We start from the raw sequence: 24,091 nt of genomic DNA, 5'->3' as shown, positions 1-24,091 counted from the left end.
AGCAGGAACTCAAGGCAGGAGCTGATGCAGAAGCCATGGTGGGTTGCTGCTTACTGGCTTGCTCATCTTGACTTGTTCAGCCTGCTTTATTATAGCACCCAGGACTACCAATCCAGTCTCTGGGGAGATGAAGACATAGTTATCTCAGTTTGTAGACTGCAGACTCTTCATGGCCAGACTTGGTAATGGATCTGGTCACAATGGGAAAAGAGAAATATCTGGGAAGAAGGGAGTGGGAGAGATTAACTGGAAACTTCTTGTAGACAGACCCCAAGGCTGTGTCATAGCATCTTTCTCACTCTGGTGTCATCCCTGGCCCAAATCACATTGTTTTGGGGAGTCCACTAGAGATGGTCACACAGACACAGTCTATAGTCAATTGAAAGTCTTTATTCCAGCTGGCTGGAACTATACTCAGGTATTTGGGACCCAAGTGCAGCATCAAGTGTTTAGGGTAAGGGTTTTGTTGTTGTTGTTGTTGTTGTTGTTGTTTTAAAGGTGAAAATCACATCCTGGTATCTCACTCAGCAGCTTCAGAGAAAAGTTTTGTGCAAGCAAGCAATTTAACAGAAACTTAAATAAGCAGTTAGATGGAGGGGGAGGTTTTCACAAGCAGGCACTTTAACAGAAGCTAAGATAAGTTAGCTGGGACATCTTGATCTCGGGTCCCTAGAATAGAGTTGGATAATTTTCCATGGGATTCTCCATCAAGGAGATTAAATTCTAGTTAAACCTGAAATGGCCTCAGCAAGAATACAAGATGGCAGAACCTGCCACATTTTCCTCAGTTCCATGGGAATGAGTCAAATCATTGATTTGCCTATTTTCTTGTTTAAGGGGGGTGCATAGCTGGTCCTAAGGACCAGTAGCTTAACTGAGTTTATTCTGTTTGATGTAGTTGGCCATGCAGTTGAGGATGCAGGGTCCCATCATTAGCCTGATTATAATAAGAATCAATGGCAGGCTCATGCTGACAGTAAGGTGGTCAGCCATGGGGACCAGGTAAACAGAGACTGATACCAATTATCTGATCTATGTCTCTTTTTTCCCCTTTCTTAGAGGTTTTCTCTGACCATGGCAAGATTTCCTCTAATTACACTGATTGGATGGAATAGAAACAGAAAGTTTATCCTAAGGGCATGCAAAGTTCTTCCTGTTTCAAGAAACAGAGGTTTGGTCTCCTTTGTAGAAGCCAACTCTCTCTGCAAGGAAGTCAATGTGACTCTCCAGCCTAGAAAGAGAATTCTCCAAATGGCCTATGTCTAAGCTCCTTAAAGTTTTAGTTCCCAATAATCAAGGCTGAGGTGCCTATGGCAGCACACTGGCTATTCCTGTCCAAACCAGGATTGGAACCAGAATTGGGTCCCATTTGACTTTGTTAATATTGAATCAAGGTCAGTATGAGCTCTCCTCTTTTCTCCATTATAGATATATCCCTGGAGGATAACATAGACCAGTGTATATAGAGTGGAGGTGTGACTTTCCAGTGAGTCAGAGGAGGCACATTTACTCAAACCATTAGTACAAGCAGACCAGGTCATTTGAGGACCGGTAGAGCTTGCATAAAATTGTAATTCCTGAGTGTCTTTTTCTAACCAGTCTCCTCCATGACCCAATTTACTGACCCCTGTCCCTTCCCTACATCCATATTGTTCCACCCCTGGAAAGGACATTTGAGAACAGAGGTCCACCTGAAAGATAGAGTTTCCCTTCTCCAGTTTTTCTGAGTTCCTGTGTCCAGGTTTGGGGCTGATGGAGACTTTGCATCCTATGTTAGTAAGCTCTAAACTCTAGTCAGTCTTACCTTTAAAGGGTCCAAGGTCCAAGTGACAACGGTTCATCTGTCATCATCTTAAGTGACATGTTTTGTTTTTATTTTTCCCAAGGGAAAAAACACCAGCTAATTTGACAACAATTGGGGTGGTAAGGATCACTGGGTAGGGTCCCTTTCAGATAGCTTCCAGGATCCAGGCAGGGATCCTCTTTATCCAAACCAAGTCTCTTGGCTAGAACTCATGGGTAGATTCAGAGGTGGGAGATGGCAGGATTCCATTCATAATCTGGTCAGTGATCTGGTGAACTTCCTACAAAGTCTAAAAGGACTTGAGAAAGGGATGATTGGACATTTCTGCCTAGGGAATCTCTCAGAGGTGGTCTCCCAAATATAATTTCAAAGGGAGTGAGCCTCTTCTGGTAAGGAATACATCAGGCCCTGGGAAGGGCAAAGGGGAGAAGGTTAGCCCAGTTTTTCACCAGTTCCCAGGACTAATTTGGTCAGAGTCTCCTTAAGAATCTTATTCATTCTTTCTATCTGACCTGACTTCTGTGGCTATATACATAATGTAATTTCTAATTAATATTTAATACCTTTGTCAGAGTTTGAGACACCTTGGCTGTGAAGGCCAGTCTATTGTCTGACCCCAAAGCTAGGAGTAATCCAAACTGAAGAATTATTTCCTGAAGAAGTTTCTTAGTAACTATTAGAGCAGTCTCTGTTGGGGTGGAGTAGGCCTCTACCCACCCTGAGAAGGTGTCTTAAAACACCAACAAATGTTTATAGGAAAAAGCAGTTGGTCTGATTTCAGTAAAGCCCACTCCCAATGTTCACCAAGCCTATTTCCTTGAGCCCGGATCCCTTGTGGGATCTTTCTCCCCTCTTTGGGGTTTACCTGACCACAGGTGGCACATCTAAAAGTGCTATCTTTACTCAGGCTTTCTGAATTTCAAACATAATACCTGGGTCTGAGGAGTTCGGCAGTTTTTGTGGCCCCTATTGGTAGAGATCGGTAACCAGCTGCCTTCCCAGACCTGTGGGAAGGAAGGATCTGCCACCGGCAGCATTCATCATCTTTGTCTGTTCTGTGTGGCTAGTTTTTGTCTTGCCCAGTCAGTTTCACTACAGTATATATTCTGGGTGGCCTGGTAAGCTGGGCTCCAATAGGACTGTCAAGACTTGAGGAAGCCTCACTGGTTTGAGAACCACTTCCCTGGTGGCCAAGTCAGCCACTCTGCTACCTCTGGCCTCTGGGGATTCCCTTTTTGGTGTCTTTTGCAATGGACCATGGCTACCCTCTTGGGTAACCAGATAGCTTCTATTAGGGTTAAGATTTCTTCTTTCTTTGTGGTTCCTCTTCCTGCTGAGGTTAGCAATCCTCTTTCCCTGTAGAAAGTCCCATAGACATGGACTGTGGCAAGAGCATATGGGCTATCAGTGTATATTGTGATAGTCTTGTCTTTTCCTAAGTGATGTTCTTGGCTCAAAGCTAAATGCTCAGCTGGTTGAGCTGAGGTTACCCTGCTCAAAGATTGAGACTCCTTATTGCTGACATCAGGAAAGGTGGGATGAAATAGGATGTGTTTTCTGTAGAGATCTACCACTGTCTTCTCCTCCTACCCTCATAGGTTCTGGTTTTTGTTTTGTTTTGTTTTGTTTTGTTTTGTTTTTCCCGTTTGTTTTCAGAATTACTTACACCAGGTCGTTTGACATCTCTTGACAAAAAATATGAAAACACATTTATGGACCCCTTCGGGATGTACTTTTGTGATGTCTTATCTTAGGTCATCACTGCTGCCCCTGCATACCTGATCCCATCTTGGACAAAACTGCTCCCATCTGTGAACAATACTTTGTCTGGCGTCACCAGCAGGACATCAGTCAGATAAAGCAGGATAGACTAGATCAGGTCAGTCATCTATAGGGAACAGGCAGGATTGAGGGCTGTTGTCTGTGGAACCAAATGCAGGGGTGATCCAGAAGCAAAGCTTGACATTGAGTCACCCGCATGTCACATCCATATCTGGGGTGTGGGGCTGTCAGGAACCATTAGTGCTCTAAGGTTAATTTTTCAGCTTCTTTAACCAGCACATCTGTGGCAGCTGTGGCCCTTCTACATGCCAGCCATCTGGTTAAACCTGAAGTGGCCTCAGCAAGAATACAAGATGAGGGAACCTCAGCACTGTCTTGACTCGCCCCAACATTGTTTGAGACTCTTTATTGCTAACATCAGGAAGGGTGTGATGGAATAGGGTGACTTTTCTGCAGTGATCTACTACTGTCTTCTCCTGCCTCCATAGGTTCTGATTTTTGTTTGTTTGTTTGTTTTCAGAATTACTTATACCTTGTCATTTGATATCTCTTGATAAAAAATATGAAAACACATTTATGGATCCCTTTGGGGTGTACTTTTATAATTAAGGAGTTGAACAGTTCTATTCTTTTCTTGGGTCCTTAATACTCAAATGATCAAAAAGGTGTGAGCGAGTGTTAGCCTTCCTTTGAAGCGTTCTGTTGACTAGTCTCTTCCTTTCCCAAATGGCAGTTGCCTATCTTGCAATTGTCTTGGCTCTCTTCTTCCATCTGAACGCAAACTCAAGTTACACACTAATCACATTTAAAAAAAAAAATCTGCTAAGAAGGTGGCTGTTTCCAGTAACCCTTTTCTTATCTAGGAAGTGACTCAATTATGTTTGCCTCTGAGAAGATGATGGACTTTAGTTGACTTACTAAGAGGACATCCTCACTCCACCACCACAGTGTGGCTGAGAAGTCTGAAACATCTCCCTCTCAAGCACAAATTCTTCTCTCACTCACTCTAGAAAGCAGGAAAGGTCGGGGCATTAGCATGCAAATACTTGCAAAGTAGAAAAGGATATACTTCCCCAGCTCCTCAGCCCTGGGTGGGGGACAGGGTGGGAGGAGAATCAGGACAGGGGACAGGATGACACAGTAGGTTCATGGTGCAGTCACATTGGCTTGACGGGGAGCTGAATGCTCCTTGGAGCAGAGACTAAAACCACTAAACTAGTATCATCCTGACCATGCCTTCTGTAGGTGAGTGGCTGTGGAATTCACCTGCGGTGATGTCAGGCTGGGTTGGTGGCCTGGATACCTGCGTTTGTTACTGTGTTTTTAATGCCTCACTTGGACTTTGTTGCACTCCTGCTCCATTGGTATCTACAGCCACCAAATCACTGCCCTGGACTGGACTTAGGAGCAGTGAGCAGCCACTTGATTCCAAGAAATGAGCAACCCATGCGATTCCTTCTTCCCCTGAATTCTGCTACCCACTGAGAGCAGAGGGAAAGCTGAAGTGATACTCAGGTAGTGGAGGTCAGTGCCTGGCCCTGTGTGCATGCATTTGGAAGGCGTATCTCCTTTTATATCTTTTTTTTTTTTTACATTCTTCCTGCTGCTCCAACTTTTCTCATTTTCTTCTTGTCTCCCAACTTCTTTACACAAAGTGTTCAGTTAGTTGTCCCAGTCTTTCCATGAATCCATGCTTCTAATTTTGGGTGTGGGTGCTGGCTCTTCCAGGGACCTGCCTTGGTCACCATTTACAACTTAATGGGTCAAGAGATAGCATGTGCGATGGGAAAAGTCAGGGTTATACCAAGAGACTGCAGGGGTTCTTCCCAGCTCTGTTCCAACTACTGATGGCATGCTGCCGGGGACAAGCACTTAGTTAGGGCCTCAGTGCCCTCACCAGTGGGGTAAAGATTGCACAGGATTCCCATTTCCATCCTATCTTACCTCCGTGGAATTCACTGGTTCTCTGTGGGTTTGTCATGTTAGGAAACACCAGCCTTGCTTCTCTGTTTCTTTTGAGAAACTCTATTGTTTAACAAATGAGGGAGGAGATATGAGGAAAAATCCCTGAGGCTGATGTTATGGGACTTTTCTTGGGGAGATATGCACAAGTATCTATTCACCCCAGATAGGGAATCTATGAGAGTTCGAAGAAACAATGTGCCCAAATCTAGCTCAGCAAAACAGTGAGATGATTGAGGTAATTTACAGGGTCATAGGAGACTCAAAGGCAGTGGCCATTTGAGATGACTCACAAAAGCTGAATCCCTGGAGCTCCCTGCACAACTTGAAGGCAACTCATCAGAAGAGCCTCAACCCACCAGCAATGGCTACTGTTGTTATAACCTTTGGTGGTGGTGGTGGGGCATGGTGGTGACAGGGCTTGTGAATTGTGTAAGTTTTAGGAACTTCCTGACACTTGTGAATTACTTCCTAAATCTTACAATTTCTGTTTACTTCCTGAATCTTAATGAGCCTTCTTCTAGTGGGGACTGTTGGAATTCTGAAGAAATTGCAACACTTGATTTTTCAAATGCAATATAATGAGGGCAAATCTATTTTATTAAGCTTCAGTTTTTAGAGGCTTTAGGCTACAAATAAGATTTTACCTCCTGCTTTGAAGGGAAAGCAGTATTTTCTACCAGCTAAGAGAGTGATTCAAGTGGAGTTCACTGTTGATTTTAAGGATTGTATTTTAATGTAGCACATAAAATTATTCAAGTAAAATTGTACTTTTGGAAGGAAAAGGTTAAAGTTGGCTCCTGATATTCATCAGGAGATGGATATTTAATCTTTAATCTCTCATCCGAGGCCTTCACTTTGGATCAACTCATTATCCCGAATAAATGATGTGTCATTCCCATTATTTATGTTTCACTGCAGCCAAAGTATCTGGACCTGGTTTTAGTGGGGCCATTCATTTCAGCCCATTCAGTATTAATCTCTCCGCTAACATCTTTCCTGTCCTGTGTGCTGTTCCTTGTTTGCTTTTATGTTTTCTGCAGAATGTTTATAAAAGGATAATCTTTTACAAAGCAGACAGAATTTTTGTGTATGAGCTGCTCTGTTTAAATGCCTCATTGATATATCATCTGAAAACTCAAGGAGTCAGCAAGCCCTGAGCTGTTGAGTCGAGTGAAAATGTGAGAACTGCTCTCTCCGTGCAGGAGCAAAGGTGACGGAAGATGCCTTGGCTTTGTGGTTATAGGGCACACAGCGTCTTCATAGCCCCAACAGATCTGCGTGCCTGGAACTTAAAGGGGGCATAAGACAAGCCGTGTTAAGCTCACTGGGTCATGAGTGAAGAATGTGATGGCTCTATGATGTCTTTGCGGGAATTTTCTCAGAATGTGTTGTGCTTATGCAAACACTGGCTCACATGTTACCCTGCCCCAGCTTTAGCTAAACCCATTTGAATGTCCAGAAAGTGACCATGCGATGTTGCTTAGTGGCTCCTTTGTGTATATCCTGTAGAGAAAGTAGTAGGAACCAAGAAGGAAGCTAAGTGGGAGTACAGCCTCTTCCTGTTCTCTCCTCCATCTTCTCTCTCCTGGGCCTGGAACCACATCCAGACAGCTCTCTTGCATGGAAGAGGCAGACACCATTGCATTCTATAATAGACAAAGGAGGCTTTTTTGTGGAAATTTGCATGGGGTCACAAATATGCCACTGATGAAAAGACTTAACAGATGGACTCTGAGAATAGGAATATGTTAAAGGAAAAAAAAATAATTTCAGTGGAACAGGGCTGCAAGTCTGGCCACCGTGGGAGCTGAGCTCAGGAAGCCACACTAAGCAAACACTCTGTACCTTAGACAGCATGCATTCAGCTGGTAGAGAGAGACGCATGCCCGTATCTGAGACACAGGCTGTACTTGGGCTTCTGGTTGGCAGTGCTGTTGGAGGAAAAAAATAAAACCTCCCAATTTGCACAGTGCCAGAATGATATGTGCCTTCAAAGAGGGTTTTCTCCAACAAATTGTTCATTTTGATACCTCAATAAGAAGGCTTACTGTTTTCCAAGGCATGTCTTTTGCATCCGCAAGAATTTTTGCTAACACTTTTACATTTCTTAGGGAAAAATTAAAAACAGACATGTGGTTGTGTCATTCCAACAGCACAGACCCTGAAATACTAAGGGCCTGCCAAAATCTCTTCTGAGATCTAAGCTATAAAAACACTCAAAATTTATCTATCAAGACTCTATCAAGAGGGGGCATTATTTGTGATTTTGCTTTAACTAAATGCCCCATTGTGGGCCATTTGTTGCAGTACTGGCTAGCGTAAATGCTTGTCTGAGTCTGCAGTCCCCACCAAGATGAGGCCAGCAAACTACAGGGAAGGAACTCCCTAAGGTGTTCTGTGTGGCCTTTGAGAAAGACGGCAATGAAGGATAGCTCTTCTTTCCCATTGGCAGGAAGCTCTGTATTTAGACTGGGCAGCAACTGGGAGAAACTGGGGGATTCTCACAGCGAGACTGGGTCCACTGCAATGTTCACAGACAAAATGACTAGGCATCATGGCAAAGAGTTCACTTCTGACTTCAGGGGAACTGAGGGTGGTTCCCTCGACTTTGAAAAGCTCCTTCAGAGCACACAAGATAGCTTGGGGGGGTGGCTCTGCTTACTCTGTGGGAGTCAATTTTAATGGTGCGTTTATAATCTGTGTGTGTGGGTGTTTGTGTGAGCATGTGAGTGTGCATGTACAAGTGAGGTCATGAGTCAACACCGAATGTCTTCTTTAACCACTGTTTTATTTTTTGAGACAAGATCTCTCTCTGATCCTGGAGCTCACAGATTCACCTAGACCAACTGGCCAGTTAGCTTGAGGGATACTCCTCTGTCTGTTTCTTCGGGGCTGGGATTACAGGTAGTGCACTTCTGTGCCTGAGTTTTTAAAAACTTGTTTATTGGGAATGCATATGCATGCTTGCATGGATATATCCACTTTATTGACTGAGCCTTCTCCCCAGCCGGTGGTACCTTACTTTGAACTTTATTTTTCTAGTTCCTGTTCTTTTCCTTCTACAAATACTTGGCCCCGCCTGTCCTCCTCTAGTTCATTTGCTTCCCTCCCTCTATTCCTTCCTCTTTTCACTTCCCTTCTTCATCTCAGAGCCACTGGAGATCATATTGTATACAGGTGATTCGATCTCTTCTTCTGAACGTCTGCAGTGTTCTACAGGTAAACACAGCCTACACCCAAATCATCTAGTGTGAGGACAGCCAGTCAAGTTCATCTTGCGTTTCAGCATCCGCCACTCAGAAGAGGCTGCCGGAAGCCCTGTGCAGAGAGGGCTCTGGGTTCAGAACAGCGCTTTGAGGGGACAAATGTCCTGGTCAACTAGATGTGACAGCAGAGGACACAGGGAGAGTGGCAGAAATTAGCTCATCCTGGTTTATACTGGGGCTTCTTGACTGTGGCCCAATTGACATTGCAGCTGCCTAAGTCTTTGCTGCAGGGTTTGTGTGATCGACATACAGCCAGATCCTGGCCTCTCCCCAGCACATGCTAGGAGCACCCCTGCCCTGGTGACAAACCAAACTGCTTCTAGACACTCCAACTGTCCCCTAGGGAGGAAATAGTTCCTGCTTTAAAACCAATGTTTTAAATAATTCCCACAGAACTAAATATAGGGCAATAAATGAGAAGGACAAAGGGCTTTGTGAATGGGGATGTCGTGTGAGGAGCCTTGACTCTGTCACTGCTGGGGCCCGCCGGACTACATTTCTATGCTCCTAAGTTCACATTTGTCATCAGATGAAGATCCTGGGGAACAGAGCCGTAGGTCATGTAAGAGGCACTAAAGTGACATTAGAGAGCTTTAACTGTAAGGTGGAACTCTGGGTAACACCATCCGCGCAGGAGATCGCAACAAACAGGGTAAGGCAGCTCAGGAGTGGAGTGGGTGGAGTAGCCCGGAGATGGAGGCAGGAGGAAAGTTCCCTTTGTGGCTCTTGAAATCGTGTGTGTGTGTGTGTGTGTGTGTGTGTGTGTGTGTGTGTGAATGCATATATGCATACATGCTCCTGTGTGTGTGTGTGTGTGTGTGTGTGTGTGTGTGTGTGTGTACATGTGTGAGGTTATACATGACTATGGAGGCCCAAAGTTGATACTGTGTGTTCCTCAGTTACTTTCCACTTTACGCATCGAGGGAGGGTCTCTTGCTGAAATCAGAGCTCACAGATCCCAGCTGGTCTAGCCAGCTAGCTTGCCTTGGGGATCACTTGTCTGTGACTTCTGAGCGCGTGGATGCAGGTGGTCATCACATCTGCCTGGCTTTTTGGTGGGCTTGGGGGATGCAAACTTTGGCCCCCAGGCATGCATGGCAAGAATTTTATCCACTGGAAACATCTCCTTAGTCTTTTATGGTATGAGATCCTAGGATTCTAGGAGATGATCCAGGATATTCATCATAAACTGTCAGGACAGTGGAGGGTATAATGCAGTCGACATCTTTTTGATCCAGTCAGAATTTGATAAGCAGTGAGCAGCTACTAGCCTATTTGATGAAACAAACCAGTGGCTTCAGGACACATTCAGAGTGTGCCAATCAATCCCAGGCCCTGGTTCCATACATGGGCACTGACCTTGTAGCACAGGTCATTCCAGGGGACAGTGATGCACTCTGTTTATTCTGAGCTCTGCTTCTAGCCCAGAGACTGAGAGACAATGAACACATCCAGCTATACCTCTGAAATACGTGCGAGCATGTTGGGAGGGCAGTGTCCTGCCTCAGAGTGAGGGTCAGGAGAAACGATGAAACAAGTCAGGGACTTCAGTGGTATCATTTCTTCCCCCTGGTGTCTTGTCCTGAATCCCGCCGTCATTTCCCCTCCTCCACTCAATTTAGGAAGTAGGAATAGAGAGAGCCTTCTGGTTTCTTTTAAAAAAAATTTTATGTGCATGTGTATGTTTTCCTGGTGTGTGTGGGTATACTTATGTGTGCATGGTGTGTGTGTGTGTGTGTGTGTGTGTGTGTGTGTGTATGTGTGTGTGCAAGTGTGTATATGTATGTGTGTTTGAATGTGCATGAGGAGGTCAGAGGTCCATCTTGAGTATCATTCTTTGGGTGCAATTCACTTTTTTTAAAAAATAATAAATTGTTTTTACTTAGAAGCATTCAGAATGTCAACAAGACAGCTGCAATTATCATTATTATTATTATTATTATTATTATCTGCAATTACAGTGGTATTCAGTTAACAGAACAACAATTATCTTTGTATACGCTGCATCAGAGACAACTGAAGATGAATAAACAAAAACAAAAACAAGAAACTACCGTCCCCATATGTAACTAGTTTGTGCTGTGCACCAGGAGGAACCTGCTTTAAATTTCCTTGCCAATTTCCATGCCAGTTTACAAGCCCCAGACCGTACCAGGCAAGATTAGTAGCTACTGAAAATGCCACCAGGACAGGGCAGTCTAAAGACACATTTGGTAGTGTGTTAACAATACAAAAAGAGACACTGTACTGTTTAAAAACAAATCTTACACTTCTATCTTTTTCTGTAAAAGGAGTTGTGTTTAGGGGGGTTAAATGCTTTATAGACAAGAAAAAAACTGCACCAGAACCATGTTATTCATCATCATCATCATCATCATCATCTTCTTCTTCTTCTTCTTCTTCTTCCTCTTCCTCCTTTTCCTCATCCCTCTTCTTCGGCATCGGGTTCTCCTTAGTCCCCTGGGCAACGGTATGCTTTTCGTATTTTTCCTTCAGCTTGGCAGCCATCTTTTACAGGGCCGCCTGTCATCTGCAGCAGCGTTGGTCCACATGGCTTCCAGTTTCCTGGCAACATCACTGGTCGATAAGCCAGGGTAGCCTCCTTTGACTTGGGGGCGATGCTCCGCACAGAAGAAGAAGGCCGAAGGAGGCCTCTTGAGTGCACTGGGTCCTTGAAGTTCTCTTCAGTCTCCCCTTTGGGGATGTAGATTTTCATTTCTCTCTCAGAAGAGCCATGTCAGCCTTTGCCACGTCTTCACATTTCTCCTTTTGTTTTGCAGACACAGTCCCCGCCTCTCGGAGACTTGTTAGAGAATCCCGGGAAGTTGACAGAAGCATCTTAGCTTCTTCTTGAGTTCCTACAGGCAAGCTCACACTGACAGTCTGCCTCTCAGCTTCATAGCTCTCCTTTGCCCATCTTTAGTTAATTTTCCTCTGTGAGGCACAAAGTCGCCAAGTGTCTGTCTGGCTCTCGCTTGTCCCAGCACTGTCTCTGTGAAACTTGATGTACCACAATGGCTGTCCACTTTATTTATTTGTTTACTTATTTACTTAAAGGAAGGCTTTATATTGGCTTGGAACTTATCAAGTAGGCTAGGCTAGCCAGGTTCTAGAGGTCCCCCCCCCACTAACCCCTGTCACTTTTGCCTCCGCCCTAAGATTATAAACCTGTACTACCACATGGGGCTGAGATCTGTAGTCAGACTTTCCTTTGGGCCGTGAGCTCACACACACACAAAAGGCATATAGACTCATTATTAATTATGAATGCTTTGACCTTTAGCTTAGGCTTGTTCCTAACTTGCTCTTATAACATAAATTACTTTGTTTCTATTAATCTATGTTCTGCCACATGGCTATTTACCTCTCTTCCATTCTGTACATCCGATTTGATTTGTGTCTCCCTGGCATCTCTCCACCTCTCTTCTTCCCTGAGTCCTCTCTTTCTCCAGAAGTCCCGCCTATTCTCTCCTGCCTAGCTATTGACCATTCTGCTCTTTATTAAACCAATCAGAAGGCGCCTTAGGCAGAGATACATCTTTATAGTGTACAAAAAGATTATCCCACAACAGGGATCAAATTCGGGTCCTCACAAGGCCAGTACTTTACCAGTCCATCTATCTCCCTAGGCGTTGAGGTTGGAGACAGTCTCTTCTGTCTGTTGTTGTTGTTTGAGTGGGCATCTGGTGTGCACAGGATCCCATCTTTCTTATATATAGCTTCCCAGTGCTTGTCTGCCTTGAATACAGAAAGGTTGTTCATGGCTTCTGCTATGCATTATGGTTTTAGACTTTCTTCTAAACCATGCTCAGGTAACATATTTATCCAACACTACTGCAGTGGTCTCCTGCATACACTGACTATCATCCATTGAAATCTGCATTCACTGATGTTCTGCATAGAAAGGAAGCATCATGGACATCATGTCTGCATCTGCATCTGTCCATCTGCCTGCCTGTCTGTCTATCTATCTATCAATCAATCATCTATCTATCATATTTCTATCTACCTTGCTGCAGGCCGCAGGAATATATCATAAGAACTCAGCTGGCTATGGCAAAGTCACTACCTGGAGGGATCAGGGAATTCCTTCAGAGGAAGCCAAATTCCAAGGAGTTTTTGGTGTTATTTGGCTTGTTATATATCAGCTGTATTCTGTTATGAAAATCATGTGTGCCTTCATAGTTTTCCCAATTGACTTTTCCCTAAGAAGGGCTAACAGTGTGGACTGATCACTCTCTGGACATACACATTCCAGGAATTTGGAGAACAGCCTCAGGAAAGGCTTTCTCTGGAATCAGATTATCTCTCTTAGCCACTTTCAAGGACTAACAGGAGACACCGCCCAGGTGGGCGCCCAACTTCCGAGGACTAACAATGATAATAGCCCACATACAAGTCTCCTGACTTATGGTAAATTCCACAAGGAGACACCGCCTAGGTGAGGTGGACATTAAGTAAATAGCTTTACACAATTTAGCTCGGACCCTCCCTTTTTATACGGGGACTTCCAGGGCACGTGGAGGATGGAGAAGGAAAAAGAGTTTGGAAGAACTAGACGAGTCAGAACTTGCGAGGAACAAACTGAGATGGGGAAGAACTAGATTGAAGGGCTAGAAGAGAGGACTAGAGGAACAAGATGGAAGATGAGGAAGAGCCAGATGGGGAAGTACTAGCTGGGTAAGAACAAGCTGAAAAAGGACCTAGATGAGGCAGAATTAAGATGAGAGAATTAAGATAGAACTTAAGATAAGTGTAGAGAGAAAACAGGCTAGAAAGGAGCTAGACATGAGAGCAGAATAGAAGCTGTGTAGAGAGAGAACTGACAGAATAATAAAGTGTATGAACTAAGGAGTTTCATGTACATAGATTTTTTTTCATCAAAGATTAATTATCAGCTGGTTGTAGATTCTTTCCGGACACTGGGAGGGGACTATCAAGGGGCTGGACCCCCATAGTCCCTGATACTACTTATCTACTGTCTATTTTTCAATTTATAGTATGTATCTATATGTTTATCTGTCATCTATCTCTCTAACAATCATCTATTATCTATCTCTCTGTATTTCTGTCCATGATCTATCTTCTAACTATGTATCTATACTCTATCTATCATCCATTTCTCTCCCGATCATCTCTCTGTCATCTATTATTTGTCTATGATCTCTCATTTATAGTCTACCTATTTATCATCTATGTATTTTCTAATATCTATCTATTTTTATGTCTCTCTCTCCATATATATATATATATATATATATATATATATATATATACAGAATAGAGGAGATAACAGTACTTACAAGGTTGACAAACAGAACCCAGTCTTGACCTCATGAGTTACTAAATTTAAAGAACCCTTCATAGCATCTCAATAAATTGTTGGGGTTTTTGTAAAACACAGATAGAGGCCCAGGTTAAAATAGAAGGAGGTAAGGGTACTGGGGAGGGCAGGGAGAGGAAAGATGGATTTTGTGCTGCCACATGGGGCCCCATGCTTTGGAAGGCAGCAGGCTCAGTTGAAAACTTTGCTGTTGCTATGTCAAAATACGTCATAATTTTTGAAGACTTTTTATTCTCTTGCTCCAGGCTCTAAAATCATGTAGCCGATTCTAGAAGAACAGGGAATCCATTAAAAAGATATGCAAAGAGGAATTCGTGGACTCCTTGGGCTCTGTGGTTTCAGGATTCCCACCCCACCCCCTGCCCTGAGTTCTGCAGGCATGAAAACTGCCACAAGACATTCATTTTTAATGACGTGTTATGGGCTTCTTAGCAATATATCTTTGGGTATTAAGGTGTGGAGTCAGAGACTTAAAATGATTAATGTCTTTGCTCCACATAAGGGGTCTCCCACACTCACCTAGCATCAGATTCCATTGGGAAAATTTATGGGCACTCTTGGCAGCCTAAGCGGCCATCAAATATTAATCAAAAATATGTAATAACTAATATATACTTAAAGAATTGAGGAAAATTAATATTCAAGGGAAGCATTCAGGGACCCATAAAAATAACAAATGCTTCAGAGACTCAGTTGAGGTTGGCAGGTCCAGACTTGCCTGCTCTCAGACTTTCTGGGTGTGCTCCACAGAGGACGAGGGTCAGGAAGAGGGATTTGCTCTTCCCAAAGGATCAGAACTTCTGGAAAAGGAAGCAGGCTCCCTCTGAGGACATGGCACTTCTGCCTTCATACCCCTCTGTCCTTCCGAAAGGCTTTCTCACAGCACAAAGCACAACCGATTTGCAACTAATTCTTTACAGTGCTTTCTCCTGGAAGATCCTCTGGGCTGTCCTTATGTCTTCAATCCCCAGGACAGTGGCTTGCATAAAGTAGCAAGCTGAAGCATATATTTTCAAAAAATGGGCGCCTCTCAGCCATTTATCAGGGGTCCATTTTGTAAAAGGGAAATGACAATGAGGAAATGAGTACACTCTGATCCTCTAGTAGTAGAGTTGGAGCTAAATGATTACCCCAGAGCAGGCTTGGAGAAGTCCCACAGTTCCTCATCTTTCTGACTGATATTTGAGCTGATCCCTAGGCCTCAGGTCAATAGTTGTTTATTGGAGAAGGCTTAGGGTCCCTTTCCTTAGCCAAAATAGAGGGTTAGAGATGTGGCCTGCCTAGCAAGGTGGATTCAACTGTGTCCATTGATGTTTGAGGCCGAGAATGTCAGTATCTGCCGTCCTTTCTCCTCCCCTCTTTCTTGGTTTTAAATTATTCCTTTCCCTGTTTGTCCTGCTCACTGTGTGATGCCAGGTGCAGAAAAATAAGTGATTTTATTTTAACAAGATATTTTTGTTTAAAAATAACACAAGAAAAAAACCTTGAATGTATTAATGATGTGCAATGTAGTGTTTTGATATCTGTGCACGTTGGGAAATGGCCAAATCAGTCTAGTTAATATAATACACCCATTCCTATGTCAGGTGTGTATACTGCAAATGGGTAAAAACATACCCATTTAAGGGTTCAAGTGAATTATATTTACTTGCCAAAGAAAAAAAGAAAAAGAAAAGGAAAAAAGAAATTGAGCATCAGGACTCAGACTTGAGGTGGGGGTGCTACCCATGTGTGGCTTTAGAGGCGGGGTGCCCAGCTGCACTAGGGACAGGGGCCTGTCCTTCCGTCCCTGGGAAGGGGCAGATATAGCAGACCACGAGGGCCTGAAAGTAGAAGTGTGTTCTGGTGTTGGACCACACGACAGTTGCTGGTGTCTTCTGTTATTGTGGGGAATCAGGAGCGGGGCCTGTCACTTGTCATCTGTTCTGTGAGTGTAACCAACTTTTCTTCCATGGGCCATTTGGTGTGACTGTGAATGATGGTTCTGGCTAAATGGCACCCTCCTGATGGTGGGGTAAACACAAGCGAGCCTGGAACAGGCGCCTTGGATCCAGCTTGTGTTTTCTGAGAGCCTCAGAAAGGGCCTGGGGCTTAGAAGAGCCTTGCAGCACAGAGGGACACAGACGTCCCCTCCCCGCAGTGCCGCCTGCAGCCCCTCCTGTGCTGCCCGGAGCCTGAATCCCAGAATGACAGAGCACATGCCATGTGGGCATCTGAGGATGGCTCCGCACAAGCTCCCCCTCAGTGTCCAGACTCAGGCTCGGGTGCTCCTGAGACGCCCAGTGGCTTAGCCCCGGTCCTCACTTTGTTTCTAAGTCAGAAGAGGGGGCTTGGAGGGTCCAAGTGGCTTGTGCAGGTCCTATGGCTTGATGTGACAGGGCAGAAATGGGAATCAGGTCTCCCTGCATCTATCCACCAAACTGTCATCTCTGTTCTTAGGGCTATTGTATTTTTTATGATTTATTTTTATTTTATGTGCATTGGTGTTTTGCCCGAATGTGTGTCTGTGTGAGGATGTGGAACTCCCTGGAACTGGAGTTACAGATAGTTGTGAGCTCCCATGTGAGAGTTGGGAATTGAACCCAGGTCCTCTGGAAGAGCAGCCGGTGCCCTTAACCACTGAGCCATCTCTCTAGCCCCAGAGCTGGGTTTTTTTTTGTTTTTTTGTTTTTGTTTTTGTTTTGTTGTTGTTGTTGTTGTTTTTACCAACAGCTCTTTTGTGAGGTGTTACATATAACAATACGTTAATTATGACGATTAAGATATATTTTTGGAATTAAAATATAATTACATCATTTACCCCTTCCTTTCCCTCCCTCCAACCCCCTCCCATGCCCTCCTGCTTTAGTGCCCCTTCTGTCTGTCTCCCCTAATCTCTCAGATTCATGGCCTCTTCTTCTATGATTATTGTTGTCACACACACACACACACACACACACACACACACACACACAGCTATATAAACACAGCCTGCTATATATACACGATTTCAGGACTAACTACTTAGTATAGTATAACTTATGAGGCAGCGGACACATCCTTAGGAAAGACTTAGTGTTTCCTCAACTGAAAGACATTTTAAAATGAGAAACTCATTAAGAAGCCGTATCAAGTAGTACATAGAAAAACAGCTCCTAGATTTCAAAAAAGCGCCCCTGTCTCCCCCTTTTCCTCTCAGACAAGTTCCTCTCTGTCTCAACTTTCCCATCTTGGAGCTTCAAGTGATACCTACTCCGAGAGTCAAAGCAATGGACAGAGTCAACACACATCCAAGGCTTTATCTGTGCTGATGCAGAACCAGCAGCCCTGGTATTTGGTGTCTTATTTGTGCGTGTTTGTGAGGGAGAAGAGAGAGAGGCAGTGTAGCTCTTGGGAAATCTTCCTGGTTTTCTGTTTTAATTTGCCTGTGAGGGAGGACGTTTTCTGCCCTTGCAGACTGTTGTGAGCCTTGGTTTCTGGAAGCATCTGCTGGTCGGACGCCAGGCACTAGTGAAATGCAAGTCTTTGGCCCCTCTGCCGCAATGATCTACTCTTATATATATTCTTGGTGACCTCCCCGGCATCCCCTCCCAGGGCTTGATTAGTGTTGACAGAGGTAATTCATGCTTTGTGCACACATAGCTACTTGACCCGTACCTGGCATATAGTAATTGTCTAATAAACGTTGGTAGTAATTATTAGATGAAGCTGTGTGCGAGGGACAAGAACAAAAGATCTGACAAACAACTTGTGGTCCTCTCTTCTACTGGCATGTACATTCCCCACGTGCATTCCCAACCCAGTTGGCGGGAAGGGGATTCTTTCTTTCTGTTGTCCAGATGGGTGACTGAGGCACTGAAAAGTGACATCACCAACAGGCAATGACCTAAGGAGTCAGGGCCAGAACCAGGTCTGGAACACAGACTTCCTGGATCCTGACCCAGGTTCCCTTCTGTTGTGCGGCCTTCGGAAGGCTGGAAGGACCAGGGAAGTGTTTGTTCCAGGGTGCGCTCCTTTGCCCTTAGAGGTTTATCATCTCTCTACTGACTGTTGACCAAAAACACACACGTTCCTGAGGAGCCCTTACAGGATATCCTGTTGAGACCCCCCCACACTTTTTTTTTTGATCAGTGCTTAGCTGGCAGATGAAAATTCAGCGGGCCCCATTTGTAGGAAGTCTGATAAAATATTCTCATCTCTATTGCAAACAATTTCTCCATCTGCCACTTGGCTGAGAGGATCAGACTCAAACGCTCTCCTGAGAGGAGAGTGACACTCGGCAGAGTGAGGCACAGGAAGTAGGAGCATTTGTGTCCAGCACGGTCTACCTGAGCCGCCGTTTTTAGTTGGCGTTGGTAAGCAACTGGCCTTAAAAAAAAAATCACCCAAATCCATATACAGCTACGTGTATTGATAAGGAGTCTGCCTGTTATTTGATAAAGCTGAAGCTTCATGAACACAGTGTAAACTTGTGCAAGGAGGGCCGGGGACCTGGCTCAGTGAGTAGAACACTACAAGTCCTGGATTTGGTCCTTAGCACTGCATAAACCAGATGTGGTAGTTCTGCCTATGATCTCAGCACTTGGGGAGTGAGAAGCAGAATGATCAGAGGCTCAAGGTCACCCTAGACTACACAGTGAGCTCAAGGGCAAACTGGACCATATGAGCCTCTATTCCCAAAAAATAAACAAGAAAGTAAGTATATAAATAAGTTTGTAAGAGGAACAATAGCAACTTAGGGCTTGGTCTAGGGTATAGGTAGGTGATAGAAAGAAATGGCTGGAGTCTCTCTGAAGTCAAGCCAGCTGTGCAGTGTGGGAGAAGCAGGCCCTGCACACGGCATTGGCAGAAATCAGTGCATTCACTTAAGGTAGCGTTGGTATTATAGAGGGATTGGGAGGAACACAAAATGAAAAAGGTGTGATTTCAGAGCTGCATTGGGTGAGGGCGCATCTCTTCCTTCTCAGACTCTCAATGAGTGCCAGTGATATGCCATGCAATTTGCTGGACCTCAGAGATATGCTAGAGGCCAAGAAAGATGAGAAGCCTAACCTCATGAGACTTGCATAATACTGGCAGAGAGCAGTAGAGAAAATGTGACCATTTTGTTTTGAATCAATCCTAATAAGCTGTGTTCTATAAAAAAATGACCAAGATAAAAGTTCATCCACGCTAAACGTGAATGTGTGGGGTAACCAGAGTTCTGATGTAGTTTAATAAGATTGTATAGCTTCACAATCCCTTTGGAGAGCAATTTAGTAAATTCTTAAAACATTGAACCTATGTCTACTGTGTGGGCTAGAGTTATGAAATTACTAAGTAATTGCTCAAGAAAGTGAAAATGTATGTTTACAAAGTGACTTCCATGAAAATGATTATAGATGTCTCAGTCATAGTAACCAGAATGGAGACAGTCCTAGTTTTCACTGATGGGGGAATGGCTAAGGAGGTGATTGTCTCCCTACCAGGAAGTGATACCCATCAAAAGAAAAGAAGAGACCACTGACAGACGAGGGAACATCTGAGTGACACCATCTGAATGATAGAGTCAGGCAGTGAGAATGCCATGCTGGAATCCTCTTGTGTGAGGCTCTAGGAAGGGATAGAATGAACTCAGAAACCAGAGTCTAGAAAGAGGCAGAGGAAGCTTTCGGAGCCAGTGGGAACGGTCTCCGCTTTGTTAAAGTGGTTGTCTCACAGCTGTTATAATTGCCAAGCCCCATGGCAATCTCTATGCCCTTAACTCTGCATACACTGTCTGCCAATTTAAAAAACAAAAACAAAAACTCTGGGTCGTCTAGCTTCAGAGCTTTTGTTCTTAACATACTCTCCAGCTTTGGGGGAGAGAGACAGGAGGTGACTGTGTGGTGGAAACGTCCTTCTGTAGACACATTTAAGGGGGACTCTGAGGGCTTGCTTGCTGATTGAGACACACATCCCAGGCTGGGCTGAGCTAGTGTGGCCATGTGGCTACCCTGTCGGATCAGAGACCGGAAGTTGTTTTGGGTCCAGTGCAGCTCACATCACTTGCTGTATGCTGGGCCCGGGTTGTGCCAACCTTCCTGCAGGTCTCTAGAAGGGTTTTTCATCTCCGTGTGTGTCTTTCCCTCAGTATGTCTGTGCTCTTTCCTGATTCACAGAGGGTGATGTTTGGTGGGCCTGAATATTTGTTGAAGGAATGAAGACATTAATTAATAAGGAGAAGACCTGCTGAGTAAAGGACGTGCTGGGCCTGTATGAGATCCTGCCTTTGGCTCCCCAGAACCTGTGTGAAAAGCTATGCACAAGAGTGACCCTCTGTAATTCCAGTGCTCTTACAGAGAGAGAGGCCGAGACAGTAAAATTCCCAGAAGTCCTTGGGCCCGATTACCTATGACACCCAGTGGGATCAACAAGAGACCTTGTCTCAGACAAGGTGGAAGGTGGGCAAAGGGACCCGACATTGTCCTCTGACCTCCACATTGCCCGTGTGATGGCACGTGCCCATCTGAAATGACACACATGAACACACAAACACACATCATACATACAGAGATTTAAAAGAGAATGAATTCGTGAATATCACACATGTGGCTTTGGTGTGAATATGAAAATTAGGTGTCTCTCTTTATAAGGCTCAGTGTTACATGAGGTTACTGAAAAGACAAGAGAAGCCTTCCCTGGGTTCTCGTCTCTCTGCCAACCAAAGAGGAGTACAGATGAAGGTGCCGCAGACAATTCGGTGAGTGATCTTGTTTTCCTTCCTTTCCTTCTCATAGGAAGGCCAAGACGATGACAGCTGCCCCTGTGGCTAGGCACCGGGCCATTAAACGGTTACGTAAGAAATAGCCATGGCTTATGGGAAGCAGCCACGAGATAACCCCCTTCTCTGCTCAAGAATGACAGCAACAGTTGGGACTTCTGGGGAAAACACCAACTAAACAACACCCACCCCCCAATCCCTTCCAAGTGCAAGAGGCAACAGGATAGAAAATACATTCAATTAAGCTAAAGATGCCAAGAAACCTACCCTTGGAAGATGTGTTTATTGGAAATTTTTTGTCAAAATTTACTAACTGCCTAACGAATCCTGATATAAATTGAGAAAAGTAATTAATAATTTTGTATCCAGAATGTATTTATAGAAACAAAACGGAATTAACCTAGGTCAAAAGACAGCTTTGTTCTAAGAATTCTTAACCTAGTGATAAAAGAAAATAAGAGGAAATTAACAATGTGCTTTTTGAAAACGGAATATAATAATTTGAGCCAACAATTTTAATGAAGAAAGTCCAGTTATGTACATTTGATTTGAGATAATAAATGTTTGTAAATTTATTTGAACTGAAGTTTGGTGCTTTGGCTCTCAAGTTTGAAGTCCAGGAAATACGAATTTATGTCATTGCTTATAAAGACCTCCGAGGCTGACACAGAAAATGGAAAGACACACATTATTTGTTTTTCCATGGAATTTGTGATTTTTTTGCGGGAGTATACAGTGTACCATGTGTTAGATATATTACAGTCTTGACAAAATGGACAGAAGACAAGGCCGTGTGTTAGTGTGGGATGAGCCAAGAGAGGATTACAGAAGGGGAGAATTTCCTCATCCCTCACCAGTCCCCACCCTCCTTTCTTCTTCCTAGTCTCCCCCGCCCCCCCACCCCCACCCCCACCCCTGTCGTCATCCAACACCTATTTCTATTTCCCCTCCCGTGGCCTCTTTTCCTGTTCTCTGGCCTTCTCCACGCTCGCACATACACACTATACTGTTCCACTGACACTGAATTTCAAATTTTGCTATTGTCTAGTGATCAAGCCAGGAGAATCGGGTAGGAGAGGCAGCTCAGTGCCTAAGAGCACCTCCTACTCTTCCAGAAGAGTTTGGTTTCTAGCTCGAATGCTGGTTGGCTTCACACAAACCAGTAACTCTAGTTCCAGAGAATCCAACACCTCTAGCCTCCATGAGTCTCTCTCTCTCTCTTTCTCTCTCTCTCCCCCCCCCACCACCACACATGTACACACGTAATTAAAAAACACATTGATCTTTTTTTAAGATGGAAAAACAATTTATGGGCATGATTTAGAACAGAATTTATGCTTACTAAACTGATCCTAAGCAATGAGTATCTTAATAAGAAAAGCCATCTGGATTCTGAGTGCTCTTCATGGACAACTCGATCCTTAAGGGTGACCCTATTCATGACAGCTGCCCGTGTATGCAGCTCCTGTCTCACCACTGATCTTGGCTACCTTTTTGTGACACCCTCAGGCCCTCGTGCAAAGGCCCCCCAGGTCTTGTTGCTACATGGCCGCTGCTCAGCTTCCTTCAGTTTTTAGCTTATGTTGAGCTGGTGTTGAGAAGTAGGTGATGTTTCTAAGTAGGTGTGAAATTAACAAACATTTGGAGCAGACAAGTGCTGAAGGCCCCAGTGGATGCTTGCATGTGGTACAGAGGCCAGCTAGACTCCCTCTGGTGGGGCTTCCTGCAGAATGGACTGATACAGCCCTGTTCCTGGAGCTGTGGCGTCCTGGCCACCTTCTTGTGTCCTCTTCAGCCCTGCCAGACCCATAACTCAAGGTACCTTGACAATGGGAATCCAGATGAAAAGACAGAACAAAAACATGTTTGGAAATCACCTCCACAGGCCTACAGATGGTGGGTATGTCTGGAAAGCACCCGTGACCCTCCAGGCTCTCCAAAGCAGCACGGAGAGAAACACAAGCTGGAGAGACTCCATGGAGAGTCAACAAAGGCTTCTCCTAGCCCTTTCCTGTCCTCAGATGTTTTTAATTTAAAAAACAGAAACATGGCGTTTAAAACAACTCACTGATGGACAGTGGCTAGTCATTTGACTTATGTCTCATTTCCACAACATAAAAAGTGGAGTGTGTAACTCAGCAGCAGCATAAAGATGGAAGAGGTGGTACCGCCTCGATCTTTGACGTAGGGTTGTGGGGTCTTGCTTTCTGTCACCAAATGCCACTTAAAGCCTTTCCCCAGGACCATGGAGGTTGACAGAATGTAGCTACTTTACTTTAGAGGACACCAAGGCACATTGTAAAGCCATCTAGATCTTAAAGAGAACAGAGAAAGGGCCACAAAACCGATTAGAGTCAAGGACAGGGCGAAAGGCTCTGTAGTGTCTGTCCAAGCCAGGGACCTGTGTTGACAAGGAGGAAGAAGATGACCTACCTTGTGCAAGGATATGTGTCTTCTGAACTCTTTGGATGAATGGTACCCAGGAACCTCATGATGTTTATATGATGACACTCTCCCCTTAGAGAGCAGGGCTCTATCTGGGATCAAAGGTGGCCAGACCTCCCTGGATGTGACTAGTAAGTGCATTAAGATTTAGTAAGAGAGGGAGGGACTTCATGTCTGCGTCCCCTCCTCCATGCTGGGATTTTGTCTGGCTGGAGCTTATGCAGCTCCTGTTCACAGCTGAGTTTATCCATGCAGCTGTCCTGCTGTGTCTGGAGAACACTATTTCCTTGCCATCATCTGTAACCTCTTGTACTTACAGCCTTTCTGGAAGATTCCCTGAACCTTGCGTGGAGGGGTGTGATAAGTGTGATAAGCTGAGTACTCCGAAATCTCTTATTCTCTGCACTTTGGACAGTTGTGGATCTCTGTGTTCATTGCTGCCGAGAGCTTCTGGAAAAGGAGAGTTAGTTTTGTTTGAAGGTGTGGTCACCAGTAGGTCCACCACACTCCAGGGCAGCCCCCACTCCCAAGAGTATTTAGGTAATACTTCTTGGACCACATAGGTTTAAAAACTATAGAGAGAGAGGGTAGGTGGGGAAGTGGGACTGTATCTGGGAGGAGCTGAGGGAGTGAGGATGCATTTTATCAAAATACATTGTATGAAATTCTCAAAAAAGTAGTAAAGCTGTTTTTGTAAGGATTTAGGAAGCTACTCACTGAAGGAGGGCACTAGCAGTAATTACTCTTGGTCCAGCCTTATTTAG

The 24,091-nt window shown here is 44.5% G+C and overlaps 1 long non-coding RNA gene across 2 annotated transcripts in view; it reads left to right on the top strand.

Annotated features, from left to right (window-relative positions):
- LOC131925264 (uncharacterized) overlaps nt 1–24,091 on the top strand; it is an 84,401-nt gene that overhangs the window by 33,648 nt on the left and 26,662 nt on the right. The window lies entirely within an intron of this gene.

The sequence above is a fragment of the Peromyscus eremicus genome, chromosome 15 (genome assembly GCF_949786415.1).
Source record: "Peromyscus eremicus chromosome 15, PerEre_H2_v1, whole genome shotgun sequence".
In the NCBI taxonomy this organism is placed as follows: domain Eukaryota; kingdom Metazoa; phylum Chordata; class Mammalia; order Rodentia; family Cricetidae; genus Peromyscus; species Peromyscus eremicus.
This window is presented reverse-complemented; position numbering and strand designations above follow the sequence as displayed.